Source organism: Pteropus medius, unplaced genomic scaffold (assembly GCF_902729225.1).
Source record: "Pteropus medius unplaced genomic scaffold, Ma_sr-lr_union100, whole genome shotgun sequence".
Classification (NCBI taxonomy): domain Eukaryota; kingdom Metazoa; phylum Chordata; class Mammalia; order Chiroptera; family Pteropodidae; genus Pteropus; species Pteropus medius.
In genome coordinates this window covers 20,922,413-20,947,138 of record NW_024349801.1, presented here as the reverse complement: position 1 = coordinate 20,947,138, position 24,726 = coordinate 20,922,413, and the positions used below count along the sequence as shown (strand labels likewise).

General features: G+C 41.3%; 1 long non-coding RNA gene across 1 annotated transcript in view; it reads left to right on the top strand.

Moving 5' to 3' along the window:
- LOC120623105 (uncharacterized) overlaps window positions 1-24,036 on the top strand; it is a 54,552-nt gene extending 30,516 nt beyond the window's left edge. The window contains exon 3 of the long non-coding RNA XR_005658682.1: window positions 19,557-24,036. This is a non-coding gene — a long non-coding RNA (uncharacterized LOC120623105). The remainder of the gene's footprint in view (window positions 1-19,556) is intronic.
- The last annotated feature ends 690 nt before the right edge of the window (window positions 24,037-24,726 follow it).

Genomic DNA, 24,726 nt, shown 5'->3' with positions numbered 1-24,726 from the left:
GGAGGAAGAGGGAGAGAGGAAGAGGATACATTTTTTGCACTATCTCCTATGTTCCAGCCCAGAGGCCACTCACTGCCTCTTCCTCAACAAGGATTCTCAACCAACCCCTGGGCTGGTATCCACAAATGCCCTGGTCTGTTGGCGTGGATCTCACTCTCCTCCGTGAGAGATTTTGCTCTGGCCGGTGGGAGGGGGAGTGGGCGGGGCTCAGCCTTGGGGCCATACACCTGAGTTAGAGGTTGTCCAGTCCAAGATCTTCAATTTATAGATAATGAAAATAAGATTCTGAGAAGCTAAATTGATTTGTTTAGATTCACGAAGAAGCAGAGCTGAGTCAGAAAATAGATATCCTGATTTGTTAATTCATCTGATGAATAGATATTGAACATTTACTCTGTGCCAGCACTGTTCTGGGCCCCCAGACATGAAACTTTCAGGTATCTCTGAGAATCCTATCTTCTCTATTTGAACACAAGATTCAATTTCTTCTTTGCTCCTTTCCTAACCCATCATTGAATACCACTGGGGCCCAGGCCCTGTTAGGGGCAGTGGTGGAATCAGATGAGGTTTTAGCAACATGGAGATTATAACTGAGTGGCCTCCCCTGTCCCCAGACCCCCTAGTTGCTCTGCTGCCCACTGCCATCAGCTCTTACCCTCCTTCCAGATGTCTGCTTGTTTCTCTCTGAGCTTCCACATCCACGTTCCTAGCATTTGTCATTCACATGAGCAGCCTCCAGTTTTCTCCCTCTGCCAACTCATTTCTGGGCTGTCTCCAATCTGCCTGTTCCAGAGGATTAAGTGGCTCATCCATGATTACACGGCAATTCCAGCATGGGCTCAAGTCTTTGGACTCAGACTGGAGATAGAGTCACTCAGAGGGAGGAGGATCTATTATTTTTTGAAAACTTATCGGAATGACACGTATCCCATATATACACTCCTTTCTTTTAGAAATTCAAGCTTTTAAAAATAAGTGCCTCGTGTCTTGCTTTTCTACTTGGCTCTGCCCTCTTCACCTGCTGTTTCTTTCCTAAATCACCACCTTGGCCTTCGGGCCTTCATTTTCTGCCCATTAATAAGACCTAAGTTTGGATTCCAGCCCCGCTCCTCAGTAGTGCTGTGACTTTGGGCAAGTTACATAATGAGCATTTGTGGACCTCAGTTTCCCTTTCTGTAAAACTGGAAACTATTACCCATCTCCTTGGGTGCTGAGATCATGCGTGAAAATGCATGGCAAGTATGTACTAAATGTTAATCTCCTTCCCCTCTAGCTATCCTAAAAGGATTTCTTCTCGTAGAAGGGAGCATCCATCTCATTTTTCTGTTTTAGAATGTCGCCACTCACCCTTTATGCCAGGAGTAGAGGTTGACACTGAGAAGCCAGGTTTGGCCCACTTTTATCATGGTGGGGAGTAGTGTTGAGGGACTCCACAGAGATTGGGGGCACTGGGAAAGAGCTGGACATCTGCCTCTGCCTATGGGGACTGGCTGCTGGTCTCTGGGGGAGCCTCTGCCCCACCCTGTAGGAGGGGATGTTTGTGGCCCCTCTCTGGACCCCAATGCCATGCGCTCTCTATCCCAGGCCCCAGGGAAGCCAAACAGGAAGTGAGAACTGTCACATGAGCCATACCCAGAATCACCAGCCAGGGGTCAGGGCTCAGTTCAGCATCTGTCGTGTGCACCTGCATGTGTGCATGTATGGACCCACCTATACATTTGTGCGTGTATGTGTGTGCGTGTATGTTTCCTTACAACTCCATGGGAACCTATCAGGTGGAGGGCAAGGAAGGATGGAGGGAGGATTTGTTCCAGGTCTGGGGAGCCAGGAGACCTCTACCTCTACCTTCTCACCCAGCCATGGGGGATTGGTCAAATGACCTCTTCTACTTTGATTCTGTGATACCTGTGGGACTTGCTGTCACCTGGCTGCCAGTCACCTCATTTGGGCAGCAGGGCTGCAGGTCAGCTTTGTGGACTGGAAGGTAGCCTGGCTCCAGAGCCAAAGGGGTCAGCCTAATAGTGATCTGTGCTGGCCCCAGTTTTTGAGCACAGAGCCACAGGGGACTAGAGAGGCAGTAGTTGGGGAATTATTGAAGGGCAGCTGGGTGAGGTGCCTCAGGCATCAGCTGTCTACATGGAAGCTCAGAGCCGGTCCAGCGGACCTCCATGGAGGGCTGCTTGTCGCTTTCTGCCTATCCCAGCCATCTGGATGCCTCTGTACCCTCTCCCCATCCTAGTCCCTATATCCATCACTGTGAGCACCAGTTCTCCCTCTCATTCTTCCACAGGGACATGTCTTCTGCTCATTTTGTCTATTTGTAAAAATGCAAGTACAGTGCTGCTTGAGAATGACATGTGCACCCTTTCCAGGCCTCAACACAATCCCTGGGACCAGGAGCCTCTATTACAACACCAATCACACAAGTTTGTGGGTAATAGTGGCTTTGCCTATCGTTACTAAGTGCATGTGCCCCACATCCATATGTCTGCTTTGAAAGGGTCTCCAGAAATGTCTGCATTCTGTAATTTAGGATGCAGGAGTCTTGGTGCTGGGGCAGAGTTGGGGCAAGGCCACTCCTTGGATTTTATTTTGGGACTAGAAGACCTAAACCTCTCTAAGCTCCAGGACTGGCCATAGCCCAGGCTTTGATTTCAGGAAGATGATGAACTTCAGACCCATCCATGGAGTAGTCCCAGTGGATACCCCTGAAAATACTTTCTCCAATGCTTTAAAGCTTAATGCTCTTAGTTACACATCTGTACGACCCTTCTTTCTAACACTAGTGTCTAGCAGAATACCTGGCACATAGTAGGGGCTTAGTAGGTGTGTGTTGAATGAATGAGGTTTGGATGCCTGTTAAATGGTATCAGTCATGTTTGCCCAGTGTAAAGGAGTGTCTGATCTTTCTCAGTAAATAAGCACGTGGTGAGGCTTATTTACTGAGAAAGAGAGCTCTTGGCAGTTTAGGAGTTGCTATGCCAGGCCTTATTTATCCCTCCAATCAGGGGATGCCAGTTTTATATGACTTCCTTTCAGCCACCTTCAGGATCCCATACAAGGTTACCACAAGTGGCCCAGTTCTGAGAGTTTGGGGCAGACTGATGCCCACAAGCTGTCGGTGTCTCAGTCTCCATGGGTTCTGTCTGAGGTGTCTGTACATAGTCCAGGCATGACTTTTCCAGGTCACTGATGCTGCCCCTCCTGTGAGCAACCTCAGAAATAGAATGGCTGCTGTCATTGGGCTGGTAGAGCCTCACGGGGATCTGGAAGGCCTGTGGAAGGTTCCCTGTTGATGTGACATTGTTCCCAAGTTGAGAAAAATGGTTACTGAGGTGCATGAATGTTGCCTGCAGAACCCCGGGAGGCAGAGGGAAGAAGGAGAGCAAGTAGAAGCTTGTCCTGTTCTGCCCAGAGAATTTCTCTCTCTTAAAAAGAATGAGGCGAAGGCTGACAATCCCATTAGCCTCTGAAGACATGAGGAAAAACTGCCATAAAGCCTACACTGCTCAGCATGAAGTGGAAACTTGGCAGATGAGGCACTCAGACTCAGAGACCATCAGACCTTGAAGGGACCCCCGAGAGCAACTGTCTGGCCTCCTCATTTTTGAAGTGTGTTCTTAATTTCCAAAGAGTTGGGAATTTTGTTGTTATTGTTTTGTTATTGATTCTAGCTTAATTCCACTGTGGTCAGAGAGCATACTCTGTAGGATTTCAATCCTTTGAAATCCTAGCGCTGGAATTAGAACTCGGGTCTCCTGATACCTACTCCAGTGTCGTTTCTCCCACAACATGCTGAGCAACAGGGTAATCTGAGCCTATCAAACACTCACCCAAACCATCATTCATTCATTCAACACATGTTTTTCAAAGCCCCGCTCTGTGCTAAGCACTGGGCGATTTTTTTTTTTTTTTTTCTGACTGCCTTCAAGATTTTCTCTTTGTCTTGGTTTTTAGCAGTGTTATTAGTATGTATGTAGGTATGGTTTTCTTTGCATTTACTCTCCCGGAGTTCATACATCTTCAGATATTCCTTCTGCCACATGCTTATTCTCCTCTCATTCAGAGACTCCAATTACATGTATGTACTACCTTTTAGTATCACACAACTTTGGTGGAGGGATCAGAGGTAGGCCAGTATATTATTTAAGAAATTGGTTCAGCTGCCTATTGCAGAGACACAGGACAGCAGTGGCTTAAATAAAATGATTTAGTTCTCTTTTACATGACAGGAGAGAAGGAGGTATCCCAGGTTTGGCATGGTGGCTGTGTTACATTGAGAAGTCCCCTCATCCGCCCGAACCGAGATGGCTTATAGTACATCTCTGCTCCAATCAGAAGGGTGGAGGAAGTGGGAATGAAGACCATAACCTCTCCCTTCAAAGTTTCTCCTTGGAAATTATCCATCTCACGTTCTCTTACATCCCATTGCCTGGAATTTGGTCATGTGGCCACAACTAACTACAAAGGAGGCTGAGAAATGTATTCTTTCTTCTGGGAGACTTCTTTGGTCTAAAATTTAGAGAGTCTGTTACTATGAGAGAAACAGAGATGATAAATATTGAGGGACAATTATCAGCCTCTTCCACAGCAAGTAATCACAATACAAGGCAACAGGTGCCAAGCTGTGGCCTCAGAGGAAGAAGTTAGAAAAGGTGTCACAAATGAAGTAACAGTTGACTGAGTATTAAAGGATGAGTAGGAGTCCATTGAGTGAAAATAATCAAAGGACACTCCAAGCAGGGACATTGGCATGAGCACTGACTCCTGAGAGCAGAGCCCACCCCAGACACAGAATAAGCTATTATATAGATGTTGTCCAATTGTATCAATTTTGAGAGCAGAAAGAGAGGGAGATTTTTGCTCTGGAGAGTAGAGGCCTAGTAGAATTGGAAAGGCCATAGTAAATGTTATTGTAGGGGTGGGAGAGGATTCATGCCTTTATGTACATATTGAGATTTAAGGTGAAAATAAGCATACCAAGTTGAAATTGCTCGGCAGGCGGCTGGGAGGCAGAGGGGGCTGGAGATGCAGGTTTGGGAGCTGTTCTCGAGAGAGTGATAAATGAGGTTGTTAGAGTCTATTTTCTTCTAAAGAGGAATATATTAAAAGTAAAAAGGCCAGATAAGGACTGAATCTTTGTAATGGAAGAAAAGAATGAGTAAGCTGACTGCAATGCAAGGCAGGCTCTCCATGGAGAGTTTTAGAGGCCTCTTTCCTCTCCAAAGGGCTCGATGACACTTTCAGCCTTGCCTACGCCCCTGGACCTGGCCCCATCTCCCTTCTTGTGACTTGTTCTTCCCTTGATTCTTGCTAGCTTTCAATTAATGATTAATTCAATTTCGTGTTCATTAAACTTTTATTAGCTGGTTTCATTTTATCCATATAAGGATTTGAGGCAGCATTCTGCCTTAATTTTTATTATACAAGTAATCCATATTCACTTTTTTAAAATATCAGAAAATACAGTTAAACAAAGAAAGAACATTAAAATCATCCATAGTCCTTCTGCCTAAACTAACATTTTAGTACATAAATGTTCCGACGTTATGTTCTCTCTTTCCCTAATAATATTAATAGCAACAACTGATAATATCAATGAGTCCTTATTATGTGCCAGTTATTGTTCTGTTTTATATGTGTATTGTTATTTAAGTCTCATAGCAGTCTATAACATAGTTGTTATTATTCCAATTTTACAGATGAGGAAACTGGAACACAAAAAGGTTTGAAATTTACCTACACTCATTGAACAAGTATGTTATTCTAACCTATGTATACATATTGGTTTGTTTTTCAACTTTTGATTATAAAAGAATTCAAATTTATGCAAAAGTAAAGGAAATAGAATGGCAAAGTCCTTCCTGTATAGCAATACCCAGCTTCAATAACCATCGATTCACAGTCGATCTTGTTTTACCCATTTTCTTAGCCAGCTCTCACCCCAATTATTCTAAAGCAAATCCCAAACATCATACTATTCCATTCACAGTGCATATCTCCTTTTTAGGCAAGGACCCTTTTAAAATGTAACCGCAATACTGTTGGCACCATCCATCCAAATGAACGACTCCCTAACATCATCTACTTTCTGCTAGTGTTCAAATCTCCCCAGTTGCCTCATAAATATTTCCCCACAGTTTACTCGAATCAGGACCACACACACTTCCCCATAGTGTTTGGGCTGGAATTCACACCCAGATTGGTCTAGCCCCAAACCATGCTTTTTTCAGGCACCAAACTCACATTATGAATTGAAAAATCTACACACTTATGCTAAAGTTAAAATTAACTTGGAGATATCTATATATATATATCTCTATAAAATATATCTCTATAAAAATATATATTTTTTATATATATATATATTTATTTATAAGCTTTAAATTTAAAACAACTTATTTAAAACAATTTATAAGTTTCAGGCAGTAAAGCCAAAGTATTATTTTGCAATTTTTCTTCACTAAGGAACTGGCGAACACCCTTAGCTAAGCATTCTCTCTACAATCTGCCAAATTTGTCTTGTTATGTCCTGCAGGCTTTTTGATCTCTAACTTTTCTACTCTCTTTTTGTCCCGCAATAGATTATTCTGAGATTGTTATTTCTTTACATGAAGGTCTTTATTATTATTTTTATTCATTCATCCAAGAAATTAATTGAACACTTAGAATTTGCCAGAGACTATGATTGACAGATAATGGTCCCTACTCCTGTGAACTTATATTCTATAGGGGAGAGAGACAAACAAAAAGTAAATGGACAAATAATTAAAACAATTTCAAATTGTGATAAATACCTTATAAACGCAGCAAGGAGTGAATGTGGAAAATAATGGTGAAAACTACTTTTGAAAGCATTTAGAAAATTATTTTCTTTTACTTGCTCAAAGTTCTTTTTAAATACATTGTCAGCACTGGTATTTAGAAGAGATTGCATATTTCAACATGCTTTTTGCTAGCTGCTTGCTACTTGCTATTTATTACTTTCCAGTAGTTTCCTTTTCTTTATTCGTGATGCTACAGTTTTGTTCCTCCACCTCTTTAATTTAGACACTGCTGCTGGTGAGGTGGTGGTGGGACATTGTACTTGGTTTCTTTGGTGAAAAGACCAGCTTTCATATTGAGTCTAAGTAGAAAACAGCTCTCCCTTTAGGCAAAAGCATAGTTACCATAATGCTTGTTGAGTCATTCCTTTTGGTTGTTGTTGTCCAATCCGTAAAAATGTTTTTAATTGAGTTGGTATGTATGCATTGAAAATTTTAAATGCATACATAAAATCAAAGTCCCTATCAAGCCCCACTCTTTCCACCCTCAATATTCAAGTATAACCCCTAATGGCATTTCGATGTGCTTCCTTCCATCTTTTCCTATGTGTTTGGGGTGAGCTAGAATAAAGTGGAGCATGGGGCCAGCACATATAGATGTGTGGGATGGAGAGTGTCCACAGGCCAAGCTTATTATGAGAACCCTCTCTCAGGAGCATCCAGAGTCTTCAGTGGCCATCACATTCCAGGACATGGTGAGCTTCATTTGTACTGGCCTATGTGGTTGCTGTTCTTTGAGAAGTTTGCCTTTTGAGCTGGATACAGCTTAGCACATCACTTGTGACTTGGCAGTTTTGGGGGATAAAAACTTAACAAATTGTGTTTATGCCCACCTTATCATTGTGGGACTCCTGGCTATTTTCCAGATTGAGACACACCATGAAAGGAGAGAATTGGCACCATCCAAGTCATCAAATCTAAAATAACAGACAATTTGAAGGAAATTTCAAAGGGGATGTTTAAACAGTATTTCAACAGGTACTATAACTGCTGGAACAGTGTGAATATGCAAACGTAAATATGTTGAAAAATATTAACCACGTAAGCATTGACTATTAAGTAAAAAGCATTTAGTTCACCATTTCTAAATGCTTTGATCTCATTTGGCATATATATATGTATGTATATATATATATACATACATACATATATATGCACAATTGTCCTGCAACTTGCTGTTTTCACTCAACAATATCCATAGTACAGCTTTATCTCAATCTTTTGATAGAAAGCATAGTATCTCATAGTATGAATATTCTGTACTGAATATAAGCTGTACAGAATTATTCTATCGGTAGATATTAAGGTTGCCTCTGACTGTGTACTATTATTAATAATGTTGCAATAAATTTCTTTGTACAAATATCCTTGAATAGGATAGATTCCTAAAAGTGCATCTCTGAGCCAAAAGGTGTAGATATTTGACATGTTAGACTTTATTAGATTGTCTTCCAAAGGTGTTAAAACAAAGCACAGTATATGACAGTGCTCTTTTCTTTATTATCAGGTCTTAATATATTCTCAATATGATAGGTCTAACATAGCATCTTGGTTTCATTTGAATTTCTCTGATAACTAGGGAGGCTGATCATCTATCATTGTATGTATTAGCCATTTGCACTTTTTTTCTCTAAAAGTTTCTTTTCATTTCTTTTATCTATTTTTCTGTCGAAATGTTTGTTTATATTGATTCGCAGGAGCTTTTTTTGTCTGGCAGAAATATTAACCTCTAGATTATTATCTATATTGCAAATATTTTTCAAGTTTTTTCATTTGTTTGTTTTTGGTTTTCAAATGTTATTTAATCATGCTTTATTTGCTATACAGAAAAAAGCCTTTTCATTTTATGGAGTCAAGAATTTCAGCCTGTTTCTGGCTTCTAGGTTCTGTTTTTACCAAGATTAACCATTAACTTTCTTTCTTAGTAGTTGCTCAAGAGCTTCCTATAACTACTTCAGGCATGTTAGTAGGTAGGCTCTAACCAGAAGAAGGGAGAATGAAGAGAGAGAAAGAGAGAAGGAGGAAGAAGAGGTGGGAGAAGAAGAAGGAAGGGGGAGAGAGGGAAGGAGAAGGAAGAGTAAAAAGAGAACCAAAGCCAAGAATTCTTAGCAGAACCTGCTAGCTCTCTTTCTTATCTTTAAACTTTAAATGGCTCTTGCTTTCCCCACAGATCCTCTTAGGAAGACTAATCACGAGGAAGGGAGATGTTGGCATTGCTTAGGCTCTACTCCCTGTTACCCCTAATGGCCTTCCATGTTGCTACCTGCCTAGAAATGCTCCAGATGCCTTTCTCAGTCACAACCCCCTTGTGTCTTGGCTTCTCTGGGTGGAGCTTTGGGCTACTATCACAAAAATGAAACAAAACGTCATGCTCTTTACTTAAGGACATGTCTCACTTTGAAGTGTGAGAGGTAATTTTAGATGGTACATCAACCAAACATAAAATAACATTGACTCACAGGATGAGAAATTTATTCCCTTTTTAATTGTTTCCTAACCTTTCTAATTGTATCAAGGAGAAATTTTTTAGTGTGGTGGTAATGTTTTCCGTACCTCCTTAATTCATACTAATCTCTCTCTTTAACAGAGAAAATAGGCCTCAGGCTGGCATCCTTTGGGAGACAATTATTTAGTTATAATTTAACAACATGCTATTGTTTTCATTATATTTATTTTCTAGTTACATTCTATTTGTGGCAAATGATTCTGGTAGAGATTTAGAGTAGAGATATAAAGTTTCCTTTGAAAGTGTATTTATTTTTAGAAAAACAGAGTCAATAATACTGCAGATGATGCTAGAATATAACAAAAGTCATGCTGGTGATACACCATAGAGAGGGAATTTGGGAAGCAGGTAGCCTCAATCAGAGTTTACACAGCTCTACATTGCCTCTACTCTACACCTTACCTAGGGGGTCTCCACTGCCTTTTCTTTGCTCCCAAGAGGCCTCTTTTTCTCCTTGCCCCAATTCTAGCTCTCACTCTGCTTCTCTATTCACATCAATACTGACCCAATCTTGGAACTCCCTCTTCTAAAGTAATCTATGTTGGGATGTTAATGGGTGTCACTCGTTCAATTTAATAATGTCATTTTAATAATGATAGCTCTCTTAGCTCAAGAGAGAAAGTGAGAAGAGACTCTAAGTTGTGTGATCAGATAGGTCTCAGTCTAATGTCTGCCTTAATCAAATATTAGCTGTGCCCTTGGGCAAATCAATCAATACAAAAGAGTAAGTTTAGCATACCAGGAATTTGGGAAGGGAGGAAGACAGCCTTGTAGGGGCACAGGCAGAGCCTTAAAAAGCCCTCCTGAGTCCTAGCTAGAGCAATTAGGCAAGAAAAAGAAATAAAATATATCCAAATTGGAAAGGAAGAAGTAAAGTGATCTCTGTTCACAGATAACATGAACTTATGTGAAGCAAACCCTAAAGATTTTACACAAAAGGACTGTTGGAACTAATAAATGAATTCAGCCAAGTTGCAGGATACAAAATCAATACTCAAAAATCAGTTGCATTTCTATACAGTAACAATGAACAATTTGAAAGGAAATTAAAAAAACAACTCCATTTATCTCAAAAAGAAAATACTTAGGAATAAACAAACCAAGGAAAGTAAAGGCTTGTATATTGAAAACTGCAAAACGCAGCTGTAAGAAATTAAAGGAGACAAGAAATTAATTAAAGGAAGACAAATAAAGGGAAAGACATCCTGTGTTCATGGATTGGAAGACTTGATAGTATTAAGATGTTCATACCTATCCAAATCAATCTACAGATTCAGTAAAATTTCTTTCAAAATTACAATGACATTTTTTTTTTTGCAGAAACAGAAAAGAATCCTAAATTTCATATGAATCTCAGAGGATTCTGAATAGCAAAAACAATCAATCTTAAGAAAGAAGAACAAAGCCGACGGCCTCACACTTCCTGATTTTAAAACATATTACAAAGCTACAGTAACCAAAAGAGTCTGATACTGGCAGAATTTGGAACAGAATAGAGAACCCAGAAATAAACCTTCATAGACACGGTCAAAGGATCTTTGATAAGGGTGCCAAGACTACATAATGGTGAAAGGATGATGTCTTCAACAAATGATTTTGGGAAACTGGATATCTACCTGCAAAAGAATAAAGATAGACCTCTGTTTTATACCATATACAAAAATTAACTAAAATTAGATTAAAGACCTAAATGTAAGACCTGAAACTATAAACTCCTAGAATAAAACAGGAGGTAAGCTTCATGACATTGGAATTGTCAATGGTTTTTTGGACATGACACCAAAAACATAAGTAACTAAAGCAAAAATAGACAAATGAGACTATATCAAACTTAAAAACTTATGCAAAACAAAGGCTACAATTAATACAATGAAAAGCATCCTAGGAAATGGGAGGAAATACTTGTGAACTGTATACCTGATCAGGGGTTAATAACCAAAATATATAAGAAACTCCTCCAAATTAACAAAAACAACAACAGCACCACCCAAAAAAAGACATACAAATGGCCAACGAGCACATGAAAAGATGCTCAACATCAGTAAACATTAGGGAAACACAAGTCAAAACTACAATGAGATGTCACCTCACATTCGTTAGGATGCCACCAGCAAAAACAAAACAAAACAAAACATGAAATAACAAGTATTGGTGAGGATGTGGAGAAATTGGAACCCTTGTGCACTGTTGGTGGGATTGTAAAATGGTGCAACTACTATAGAAAACAGTATGAAGATTCCTCAAAAAACTAAAAATAAAACTATCATATGATGCAGCAATCCCACTTCTGTGTATATATCCACAGAATCTCAAAGAGATATTAGCACTCCCGTATTCATCGCAGCACTATTCACCATAGCCAAGAAGTGGACCAACCTAGATGTCCATCAACAGTTGAATGGATAAAGAAAATGTGGTATATACATACAATGGAATATTATTCAGTATTAAGAAGGAAATCTTGTTATATGGTTACAGTGTGGTTGACATATGTAGTGAAATAAACTGGCCACAGAAGAACAAATACTGCCTGATTCCACTTAGATGAGGTATCTAAAGTAGTCAGACGCTTAGAAAAACAGAGGTAGAATGGTGGTTGCCAGGAGCTAGGAGAAAGGGAAAATGAGGTGTCATTTTTTTGAGTATAGAATTTCAGTCATGCAAGATAAAAAGTTCTAGAGATCTGTGATACAACAATGTGCACACATTTACCAGTACTGTACACTTAGAAATTGTTAAAAGGATAAATGTATGTTATGTGTTTTTTACCACGATACTACTACTATTACTAAAGCCTTCCTTATGTAACACCACTATTTGTAACAGCCCAAACTAAAACTACCTGAATGCCCGTTAGCGAAAGGGTGGACAAATATACCCTTGTTTCTCAATGGAGCATTATATAGCAGTGAGAAGAAAGAACCACAACTGCAAGAAATAGTATGAGTGAAACTCATAAGCATAATGCTGGGCAAAAGAAACCAGATACAAAAGAGTTTGTCTTGTGTGATTCAACATCAGCAAAGTATGAAAACAGACACAGCCCATCTGTGCTGTTAGAAGTCAGGATAGCACTTACCCTTGGGCAGTGGGACAATTCCTAGGAGAGGTCATGGGCAGAATCCTACATCTGGTCATGTTGTTTCTTGACCTGTTAGCTGGTTTCACAGTGTGTTCACTTTATAAAAACTCACTGACTTGAACACATGTGATTTATTTATTTTTCTTAGGGTCAATTATTCTTCATTGAAAAGTTTTTTTTTTTTTAATTATTAAAGAAAAAAAGCCCTTTCCGCTATTATGTGGCCACAGTTCCTTTTGGTGCCAGCAAAATGGAGGATTATCATCTGAATTTATAAAAAGATGGAGAGGAAGATGAATCAGAAGAGGGGATCCAAAAGAGTAGGGCCCCAAAAAGAAAGCTAAAGCCCACCCCTGGTTTGCAACCTGTTCTCAGGAGGGTCTTCCTTCATAATGAGGCAGATAGCAAGGGTTCCCATGAGAAGTGGGCCCAACTGGCCTTTGCAGAGCTGGTGCCCACCATGGCTCCTCCTCGTCCCTCCTGTCCCACTTTCCCAGGTGTGGCTGCGATCCAGGTGCACCAGCCCAGGAAGTATAAAGGCCAGCGAGGCAGAATTCAGAAACCAGAAGAGCAAGTGAAATTCCCGTGGCAGAGCTCAGTTGGCCCATGTTTTATTCCAGGAAGCCTAAGGGGTGATTCTTCCCATGAAATCTGAAGGAATGCTTGTGGTTTCTGTAGGTGTTCTCTTTTTAGTTATCTTCACTATGGGCTCTGTGCTTTGGCAGCAGTAAGCAGCCTGAGGGCCACTATGAAGAAACCAAGTGTGTGTGGAATTGGGAGGAAGATGGGGGCTGGTTGGGCCAGGTGTGGTCTTAGAAGAAAAGATATTTGGGCTCCAGGAAGCAAAGAGCACACATAAGCTGCAGATTGGAAGGAAGAAGGAAAGGGCAGTGGAGGGCGGTCTCCCAGAGGGCTGATCCCACCCCTAAGAATGAACAAAGGACCCAGAGATCTGCTGCTGGCTTATGTTCCCGAAGCATCTTGCACCTATATCCCCAAGTGCTTTTGATTTAAATTTTTCTTTTTTTAAAACAAAATACCCACATGCACACACATAGCCAAATATGGAGTGCCTTCTCGTTTGCTACATTGGCTTTAGAATCCCCTGCCATAGAGACATAAAGAGAAATCTCACTTTAGAGAAATAAAACAGTGTGGCTAAGTCAACACCCACCCCCCATCCTCTCTCCCCAGAAGCGCCCACTCTCCAGAACTCAGTGCTCATCCTTTCTGTGCATGGTTTTAAACATTCCCCACATCCTCTGCTGGACTCCAATGGGTGTGCCTGTAGTCAGAATCCTTGGCGTTGTAGAGAGAGCGAAAGTTTTAATACATAGGTTCCAAGGCAGGAGCTTCTGGGGAGGAGGGTTGCTTAGGACAAGGAAGGGTGGGAAGCTCTGTGGGAGCACCACGAGTGCCTGGGGAAATGATCAAGCAAAGGGCAGGTCTGCAGGTGGTGGGGTCTGCAAGGGCGGATTTTCCCAGGGAAGTGCTGTGAACTGTGCAGTGTGACCGCTCCCTGTGACCCCATAAGCCACCAGAAAAACTGCAAAGGTAGGGGAATGCACAGAACCCAGTGAAGGCTCTACAGTGTGCATATGCTGGTTGGGGTGGGTGGTGCAGAGGGGTGGGAAGGGGCACCACCTGCTTCTGGTTACTCCTGAAATGCCAGTCTAAGCACAGTTATGTGTGCGTCTGGGTCTCTCTCACTCTTTTTCTGTTTTTCTAAAATTCTGGGACTGAAATGTAAGGGGCGGAGACTTGCACGTACATGGAATGATTAGACAGTTACCTAGTTTTTCCATTCAGTACTCCAACAACAGTCACCCAACACTGTATCAGGCACTGGGGAGTGTGCAGAAGATGACCCGCTCAACTTTCCTCATTTTAAGGGGCACAGTCTCTGGGGTCACAGGCCTGTGAGAGGCCTGCTACGGGAGAGAGATCTGGGCTAATGCTGGAGGACCACAAAAGTGCACGAGGTTCCCGTGGATGGGTGAAGGGAAGAGCTTCCTGGAGGAGAGTCACTGAAAGAAGAGAGACGGCTCTGGGTACAAAGGGGCTTTTAAGCTCAGGGTTGGCAGGAGCGAGGACAGGAGGGGATGAAATGCACATAGAGGAGGGCACAGGAAGATGACCTGGAAAGGGAATGGGGTCAGGGGGCTTGAATAGCGTGCTAAAGAAGCATGGATGTCCCCTGTGGGCAGTGGGGAGACACCGAGGATTTCTGAAGTCATGTGATTAAAAAAGCTTTAAAAAGATAACCAAGAATGGAGAAGTCAGATGAAGAAGCACTGCAAATTTCCAGGTCAGTTGAAATGAGGGACTGGACAAGAGAACATTGGGAATTACCTGGAGCAGCAGCAGCCACTTTACATGTCCACCGGGGGCTGGTTGTGTACCAGGCATGGCGCTAAGTTCTTTGCTCACATCCTTTCATTTACTTCTTCGTAGAAGGGATTGCTGATCTAACCATTTTACAGATGAGGAAACTGAGACTTAAAGAGGTATAGTCATCTGCCTAGGAGACCAAACAAGTAAGTGCCAGAACCGGAAAGCAAAGGCAGGTATGTCTGACATCACATCCCGTTCTGAACTTCTCTGCCACTCTGATGCAAGCCAACTTCATCCCTACTGAGATTCCAGCAATCACTGAAGAAGGAACATTCCCTGGTCTCCTAAAGGGTCACCATGGGTATATTCCCTCAAGTTACAGTCCTCTTTGTCATCATTACAGAAAATGTCATCCGTAAGTATATTGACAAAGTGGGAGCCTGGGGCAGGGCTGGGAATGGCTGGGTGGGGGCAGGCGGGTGATAGTTCTGAGGAAAGGCACCGGAGAAGCAGTCAGTTGGAATCTGCTCTGTGGGGGGTCCTGGCTAACTCTGAAGGGGAACCCTGTGCTCCGTAACTGCCAACAGGTATACCTTGTTATTGAAAGGCACCATGAGCAGGGGTGGAGAGGCTTTGGCCACATTCGGGGCGGAAGGCCAGGTGTCAGAGTCAGGAGGGAGCAGCTTTGGTGACAGTGTGGCTGGCAGTGCCAGCCCTCCGCTCTTAGGGGCTATGAGTGAATGCCAGCTCTTGGCCAAGTTGTGAGGTGGGGGTATTTGCCCCTGGCTTTTTCATCCAGCCTTTCCAAGTCCTCTCATCATCTTGGAGCTAAGGCCACCTGCATACACTGGGTGCTTCTCCGGGGCTTGTTGTCATGTCCTCCTGCATGGGCTTGTCTATGGCTCCACCCTGCTCGGCATCAACATTTGTTCCTGCTCCTTTTAGTGAACCCAGCTCTGTGCTTACCCATGGTAGGGGATTAGCAAACATCTGTCAACTAAGTAGTTGACTAAATATGTGATTGACCACTGCATGAGTGAAAGAAGCGTGGAGAATGTCCGGGTGGAAGGGGCACTGGTCTAAGAATCAGACCTGGGTGGGCTCTGTTCACATCACTTCCCCAAGCCTCCTTTTCCTAAGGAGCAAGAGAGGGGCTTGGGCAGATATTTGGAGCTCTCTTTCGGCACTGCCACTCTGCGACAGGCCTTGCTGGCACCTCTAAGTTAATGCCATCAGGTCCGGCTGATACATAGGCCTGTTCTGAAGGAAGTCACCTCAACTGACCAAATGACAGAGGTCACACGTGTTCTTCTCCTGTCGACCTCTGGAGACCCACACTTCAGAGAGGGAGCAAAGATACAGAGCTTGAGGAGCGGGGTTGGGGAGGATATAAATGTAGAGTAGAGAGAGAGGAGAGCAAGTTCCTAAAATTCTATTTTTCAAAGATGGGATCTGGAAGGTGACAGCCCGGCCTCCTGCTCTCAGGGACTAGCAGTTGAGTGGATGTTCCTTAGTGGCACTAAGCAGGCTGGGCAGACATGGTTTTGATTGGTGTTTACTATACTATCAGTCGCTTCGTTGTTTGAAGTTTTAAAGTGAAGTCAGAAAGCACTTACCCCCCAAACCATCTCCTTTATTCCAAAGGGATTATTTATGAAAATTCTTGCTTTTAAGTATATCCACAATATCCCCTCACATTAGGGTCTTGGTTGTGGTTCACGTCAGGGGGAGTGGGGCATGGTTTTCAATTTTTTTAGTTTCCTTTGCTTCTAAAAAAAGCTCTTTCAACTTCCCAAACAGTCATCTACTCTGATCTCTGGGGCAAAAGAGGTCTGTTTTCTAGAGAGTTTAGATGGAGAAGGGGTGCCATTGGGAGAAGCAAAACTGTTTCTCGGTTCCCTCTGAATTAAGTCTATAGATATTTGAAAGTCAAGGCTGAGATGTTATAAGAAGCAGTGGACTGTCTACCAAGAGGCCCCCAGAAGGGCATTGCCATGGTGAATTGGCCATCATCCAAGTTTTGGATTCTGCCTTATGGGCTTAGACATATGTCTTCCTCAATGTCTCAGCACCGATCAGTCCATGCAGGTTAACAGAGTTTGCAAGAGGCCAACTCCAAGCCTGAATGTCAATGTGCTGATCAAAAATAAGAAATTATAACTACCAGATGGATTGCCCATTCAGGCACTCTTTCTTTGCAAATGAGGTACAAAGGCAAATGAGAATCAAAATATCTCCTGATGAGCATGAGCAAGGAGAGAGAGGAGTTACAAGTGAGTATCATTTAGTGGCACCATATTCCAACAGCCACACACATCATCTCCCCAGGAGGGAAGAGTACTGCCAGGTGGAACAAAGCTTGTAAGGCTCTGACAAGGCTCCTTCTCCCAGCACAGGGCTTCGGTGAGCACTACTGGTGACTTCTTCCACAGGGCTTCCACATCTGACCAACTTCCTTCTGATTGACATTGTCTTTCTTAAACTATGTTATGCCATCTGGTCTTATTTGAATGGGACCCAGGCTCCCTAAGCTATCTGTTGCTGGGCTGGTTCTCTGGAAAGCAGACTCTCAGATAGAGATTTGTGTGCAGGGAGCTTTATTGGGCAGTGTTCTTGTGATCGACATCTGTGGTGGACAGAAAGAAGAAAGACTGAGGTGACAGAGTTGAATTGTGATGCAGATGTGACAAAGGTCTCAATCAATTCAATCGGGGGCCCTGGAGCTGGAATGGTTTCTTAAATTTGTTCTGTACCAAGTAAGTGGCCCTGGCTTCGTTCCCTGCATTCATCACTGGATGCGGGTTATCTATGGATGAGGCAGCTCTCTTAACTGAGAGCAAGTCTTGGGAAAACTCGTCTGAGCCATCAGCTGCCAACACTCCTGCAGCTCAGGCAATCAACGCCTCAGTCCTACAAGGTATGCCGATTCAGTCCACACTGTGACTTGTGAATACGGGCCTTGCTCCCAGAGCCTGATTCACAATGACTGCTGGGTCCCAGACACCCACAGCTATATCAGTGCAGCAGCATGTGAGATGACAGGCCGAAGTGGCTGCCTGGGATTTCATTCATTTGAAACCTTATTATTAGTTCTTACTGCCTCAGGAAACTTTAGGGATGATAAATCCAAATGGGGTGAACATATGGCCATCACATATAGTGAAGCGGTCAGAATCTGGGTCATTGTCACACTAGCCATGTACCTCCTCTCCCTCCATGCAGAAGAACCACTGTCCCTGACCCCTATATTCTTCCTTACCTCTGTGCCTTTCCACCTGCAGCTCCCTCTGCCTGGATGCTCTCTGCCTCGCCTTCCCCCACCTCCAGCTGATATACTTCCTACTCATCTTTCAGGGTCCAATGTGTCACTTTCTCTTAGAAACATTCCCTGGCCATTTCCCCACTGCCCAGCAGAATTGCTCATGCCCTTTCTGGGCCCCCAGAGCACCTGTTATCCCTGCCTCAGGCAGCTCTCTCCATTCTTATGGGTCTGCTGGTCGTCTTCCTCCTGACGAGCTCCTTGAGGCCTAGACTAGATCTCACCCCATCTGTATCTCTGAGCACAGAGCAATATAGACTCTAGGGATGAGCTATATGGACGAAGGAGGGAATTTAAAAGCTTCCAAGTCAGGAATGAAGAGGAGAAATCAGGCCAAAGTGGTAGTATGGTAGGTCGAATTGGAAAGAGTTCATAGCAGGAAGCCCAGCAAGGAAGCTACTCATCCTTCTTGACCTGAGCTGCCCAGTTGCACCTGAAACCTTCTATATATACAGCCTCTCTGGGTCCACAGGTGGTAGTGCCCTCATCTCTCTACCCCATGCCCAGTGCTGTAGCTGCATATACCAGCAGTCAGCACCCAGTCAACGTATGTTGAATAAATGAATGACTTCAGAATTCAGGAATAAAGGCCCAGATTGGGATGTGACAGTAGGAGGAAAGGATTAGTTTAAAAATATTTTGAAAGCATAAATGATAGGCTTGGGTGACAGGCTGCAGTAACTGGAGAAGAAGGAGGGTAATGTCACAGGTGAAGGCAAGGTTTGAAGGATGGACGAATCAAATAAGTCAGGTTTGGATGTAGAGTATGGTCAACTCAAATGGTCCATACACTGGATATGCAATTTAAGTTGACAAAATAGCACTGTGGTTAAGAGAAAATGTGAAAATAATATTGGAGAGCAGAAGAGGAACATGACACACAGATCAGGTGAAAGCTCCTATTCTGTTTGTGATGCTTCACTTCAAAGACTATAAGCAATTTTTCGAGATCTTTTAAATGCAATGTGTTTCTAGTTAGAAATGTCACTTAATTGTTAGTTGGCCTGTCACATGTATGTCATTGGTGAAAAGACGTTGGCGACGCCTAACACACGTATGTGAGCCTTCTCCGGAGTTTCCCATTTAGAAATGTCCACTAGGTGGCGACAGAGACTCGCTTCCCTGCAAAGCCAGTGTTTTTTTGATAAAATTAGCCTCACGATATTCCACCTCTATAAAAATAGATTCCTCTTCGTAAAAAAACAACACAAAACTCCGTTATATAAAACAGTGGAAATTTTACCAAAGATGTGTGTGTGTGTGTGTGCGCGCGCGCGCGTGTGTGTAGTGGGAAAATGATTCAGAATAAATATACAAACAAATTCAATGACCTTTTTTTCCAACCAGGCACTATCCTGCCTGGCTTTTCCTTAGGAATTCATAACTCAGGGTTCTGTCCGTCTGTCTCAGCTTCTGCCTGATTTTGTGGAGTTTATTTCTGCCTTTTCCTGAGGTTCAAAAAAAACTGTTTCTCTCTTTCCTCCTACATAGATTATCACACAGACCTGAGCAAAGCCTCCCTGTATGAGTTACTTGATCAACCATCTGAAGATGGACAGAGGAGGCTTTTTTTAGCCGCCTGAACAGAAGCACTTAATTTGTGAAGCCCTGATAAACCCTGGAACTACAGATCTCAGCTTTCTCACCTGTAAAATGAAGAATATCATAACATCTTCCACAAGGTGTTGTTTTAAGATTGGATAAGAAGAGGACAGGAGACTCTGCGAAAATTGTGAATTACTGTACCAGTATTGCATATCAATAGCTCTCTTTTTAAAAGATGCTGCTCTTGAAGATAAACTTTATTTTAAACAGCATGCTAGCTTTGAAGGATTCTTTCAACAGAGGTGACGATTGTGGAACCATCTACGTGTACTGAGTGTGGAGGGCATGCTCCACTCTCCCCTGGGGTCCAAAAGGTGGACCTTGGCCACCCTCACCTTAGAAGCCAGGGTTGTGTCCGTCTGCAGTACCCTCAGGATAACGTGCCGCACAGGGGCTTCGCTGAGAGGAGACCGTTGTGAAATCGGCCAGTTCCTGAAGCTGGCCATCCCGGTATTTAAGTAATGTTAAAATTCAGAAGCTAATTTTCCACTTCTATCTCTGGTGAAAGCAGGCTATTTAATCATCCCATCAAACTGGGGTGGCGATGCTCAGTGTCCAGTCCAGAACTGGCGTGGGCAGGGTCCTACATCGCCTGTGCTGAGTGCGACCACGGCACCCAGAATACTTTTCAGAGCTGGGCCTGCGGCTCAGCGTGGAGGTGCAGGAGCGAGGGGTAGAGCAGAGAGACATAACACTGTGGCCCGAGGGCCTGCGTTAGATGTGGCCTGCGCAATGTTTTTTGTTTTTAAAAAATTGAGCTGACATTTAAAAACAGGGAATTTTCATATGTTAAATCTGGATTTCTGGCTTCTCTTAAAGAATTGAAAGATACAATATGGATCTTAACTGCAACAGGAAACAACTGATTGGTGCAGAGGGGCAGGAGGTAGGTGGTTTGCCCCAGTCCCCACCTCTTCCTATTTTATTATCCCCAGGTGCTGCCTTACTCATTTATGACACTGGCCTGGCCCCTTCCTGCATATGCATTTGCAATCTCTGAATTAGACTATGAAAATTTCTGGGAATTATGTGTAGTCACATTAATTTTTTTTTCTTTTAAGGGTAGTGTGGTGACTGCAAAGCCCACACCCTAAATGGATATTTGGTTGTGACCTTTGACAAGCACTGCAAAATCTTTTGTACTTCACCCCTCAGTCTTTCCTTTCTCACTGTCTTTTTACTTTGTATTAACTGGGGCTGATATCGTTGAGACAAGCTAAAGAAGTTGTTTTGTTTTGTTTTAAGAAATTACTTATTGGAAATATATATATATATATATTTTGTTTTTAAAACTATGTATACATTTGAAATATTTATGTATATATTTCAAAAGCCAATGTCCTGAATCTTTTATCTCATTCTATTAAGAAAAAAAGTGGAGGGGGAGGGAGAGAGATAGACAGAGAGAGAGACAAAGAGAGAGAGAGAGAGAGAGAACTGCTTGCAGTTGCTTTTGGTATGTAGCCCTAGATTCATTTCCTACCATTGTGGGTTGGTGATTGATACCAAAAGAAATAAAATCCTCTTCCTCCCATTGAGTGATATAAGCTCAGGGAAATTATGAACTATTTAACTAATAAACATTTAACTATTTGTAAGCAGAAATCAGAAGATACGATGGGAGATAAGAATCCATTTGCAATACTGACGAAACAGATAAAAACACCCCCCTCCATAAATTTAACCATGCAAATAGATTTATATGAAAAACACATTTGAAATGCTATTTTGAGCCACACCAAAAAAGGAGGGTACAAATAAGCCTTAAAAAACAGAAAGGCCTGCCATGTTGAGCTTCCATACTTGGATTCACTATCATAGAGATGTCAAGTCTTCCTAAATTAATCCAGAAATGTATTACTTTCCTGATAAAAATCACATTTCAAGCATATAAACTGAATATAAGCTCACATGAAAAAACAAATATATTCTTAGAGAGAAAAATTATGGGAGAAAAAAGAGTAATGAAGAGATACTTGTCATACCAGATATAAAACATTATAAATCTACAGTAATTAAAACAACATGGTGAATACACATGACCAGATCAATAATACAGAAATATAGAAAGTCAAACCAAATATATATGGGAATTTAGTATATGATAAAAGGCACATTAGTAGAGAAAAGGTAAGTTATTCATTTAATGATGTTGAGACACTAGATCATTATATTTAAAAAGTTGAATCTTTAACTCACTTTTTACACCAAATTAAATTCCAAATGGATCAAACATACAAACATAAAAAATGAAATAATAAAAGTAGTATGTGAAAATATGAGAGACGTAACTAATAATACCAAAGTGGGAAAGGCTCTTCTAAGAAACCAGACACATACAAACTGGTAAATTCTACTACATAGAAACAACAAAAAAAATTGTGTATAAAAAACGATACTCAAAATTGAAAGAAAACAGGCAAACACAAACCCAGAAAAAATGCTTGCAACTTGTATAACTGATAAAGGGTTATCTTACATAATATATTTCTTTATTCCATAGTTATTTCTTAGTGCATAAAAAACTCTTGCAAGTAAATATGAAATGGACAAATAATAAGAACAAAATTATCAAAAACAGGAAATACAAATGATTCAAACATGACAAGATGCTCAACTTCAGTCTATAATAATAGAAATGCAATTAAAGACATAACAAAATATATTTTTAATGTATCAGATTAGCAAAGATAAAACTAGGAAAACAAGAGATCCTTTCAACAATGAAAGCTTGTGAGCTAAACCAATGGATTCTATGCTTCCAGGAATTACTGTGTTTGAAGTCTGGACTTCTCGAAGAAATGTAGATGTCAGTGAAATAAATTAGCATTTAAAAATAGAGTTCGCAACAATACCACAATAATAATTGTAGGGAAAACTCATCAGTAGGTGCTAAAATTAGTGGACAAAATCATGATTAAGCTTTACAATATTTTTATTGTCTCCATCTAGCTCTCTATAAACTATGTATTAATTATAAAGCAAGAAGTAATAACTTTACATTGGTGAATCCAGGCAGCCACAATCCTGTAAGAAAGCCCAACTAGCCACTTAGAGAAGATCTGAGGCTCTCAGCAAAGAACAGCATCAACTGTAGGTACGTGAGTAAAGAGCCTTCAGATTATTCCAGCCACTAGCCTTCAAATTTTCCACCTGAGATTCCCAACATTATGGAAAAAAGACAAGCCTTCCTTGATGTTTCTTGTTCAAATTCCTAACCCTAGATCCATGACCATAATAAATGGCTGTTTAATGATGCTGAATTTGGGAGTAATTTGTTATATAGCTATAGTAACTGGAGTAGGTGGTGTCTGCCAAATTTCTCCACCATAAAGTTACCATTTTTCCCTTTGTTATAAGTAATTTATAGGGAAATACTTTTAGACTGTAAATATTCTGTTCCTCATCAGGTTTGCACCTTTATCAAACTAGTTTTAGTGTCCATTGATGAATTTCTAATTCCATTATTCCTTCTATATTTATAAGTTAGCATTTTTCTGTAAGGAAGACCTTTATCTTTTCCCCGATTTATGTGTGTGTGTGAGTATGTATGTATGTATGTATAACAGTGTGATCTGGTGGATTCTTATTTTATTCAGTGTAACATAATACATCATTATCACTGATGCTCAATTTGTCCCAGATTTGATCAGTAGAAGTTGCATCAAGCTGATCCTGCATCCTTTGATATTTTCCCAACTACTGATTAAGTATCTCCTTAGTTTCTGATGCAACAAGATGTTCCAGGTTCATCTTGTGCTTTCCATGCCCTAGTCCTGGAATACAAGACATTTCTTCAGAGAGCTCTGATTCATTTTAGTGGAGAATTACATTTAAAAACCAAGATCTAAGTGCTAGATGCGCTCATTGCTATCGGGGTGTTATTGCTTCTAGGTGATCTCAGTGGACAGGGCTAGAAATATCTGTCTGTCTATCTGTCTGTCTGTCTCTTTCCATCTATCTATCTATCTATCTATCTATCTATCTATCTATCTATCTATCTATCTATCATCATCATCTATCTACTAAAAACATGAGTTCATACTAATACCTCCAATTCCAATTAATAACCTTAAAAGATATTCTCATCTTCCCCCTTTTCCATATTTCTCTTTTCTCTGACAGTAAGAAACCTGGCTCTCATTTCTGTTAATATACTTACTCATTCAATCAAGCCTAAGATACATAGAAAGTAATTTCAGAATTACTAACTCATGTCACTGAGAAAAGCAAGCCTACTAACTAGACTTCAGTGTTTTTGTTTTTTTTCAATTATTTTCTAAAGTGAAATTTCTAGAGTGACATGCACTAATCATAAGTGCATAATTTGATGTAGTTTGACAAACACCACACACACACACACACACACACACACACACACACACACCTTTCGCACACACACACTCCTATTAAATAAAGCATGGGACATTTCCTTCATTCCAGAAAGTTTCCTCATGTCCCTTCTTAATCAATACTCTCAGAACCAACCACTTTTCTGATTTTTTGACTATAGATAGTATTGTCTTTTGTAGAAATTCAAATAAATAAATTTATATAATACTTACTCTTTTGGGGCTGGCTTCCTTCTCTCAGGATAATGTCTTTGAAATTCATCCAGTAGTTTCTTCCTTTTTATTGCTGAGTAGTATTCCATCTTATATATATACCACAGTCCATTCATCCATTTTCCTGGGAGTGGAAATTTGGGTTGTGTTCTGTTTTTGACCATTTTGAATAAAGCTTCTATGGATATTCTTGTACAAGTCTTATTGTGGATATCAGTTTTAATTTCTCTTGGGTAAACACCTATGTGCAGAAGTGCAGTAGGTACAAATTCAACTGTATAAGACACAAACCTTTCCAAAGTTGTGTAATTGACGTTCCCACCAGCAATGTACGAGAGTTCCGGTTCCTTCATATCCTCATCAGCGTTCAGTATTTTCAATCCTCTTAATTTTAGCCATTCTACTAGTTTTAATTTTTATTTCTTTGGTTTCCAATGACTTTGAGCACTCCTCTGCCACACTTTAAGCTTGGGCATCCCCAAAGCTTGAGT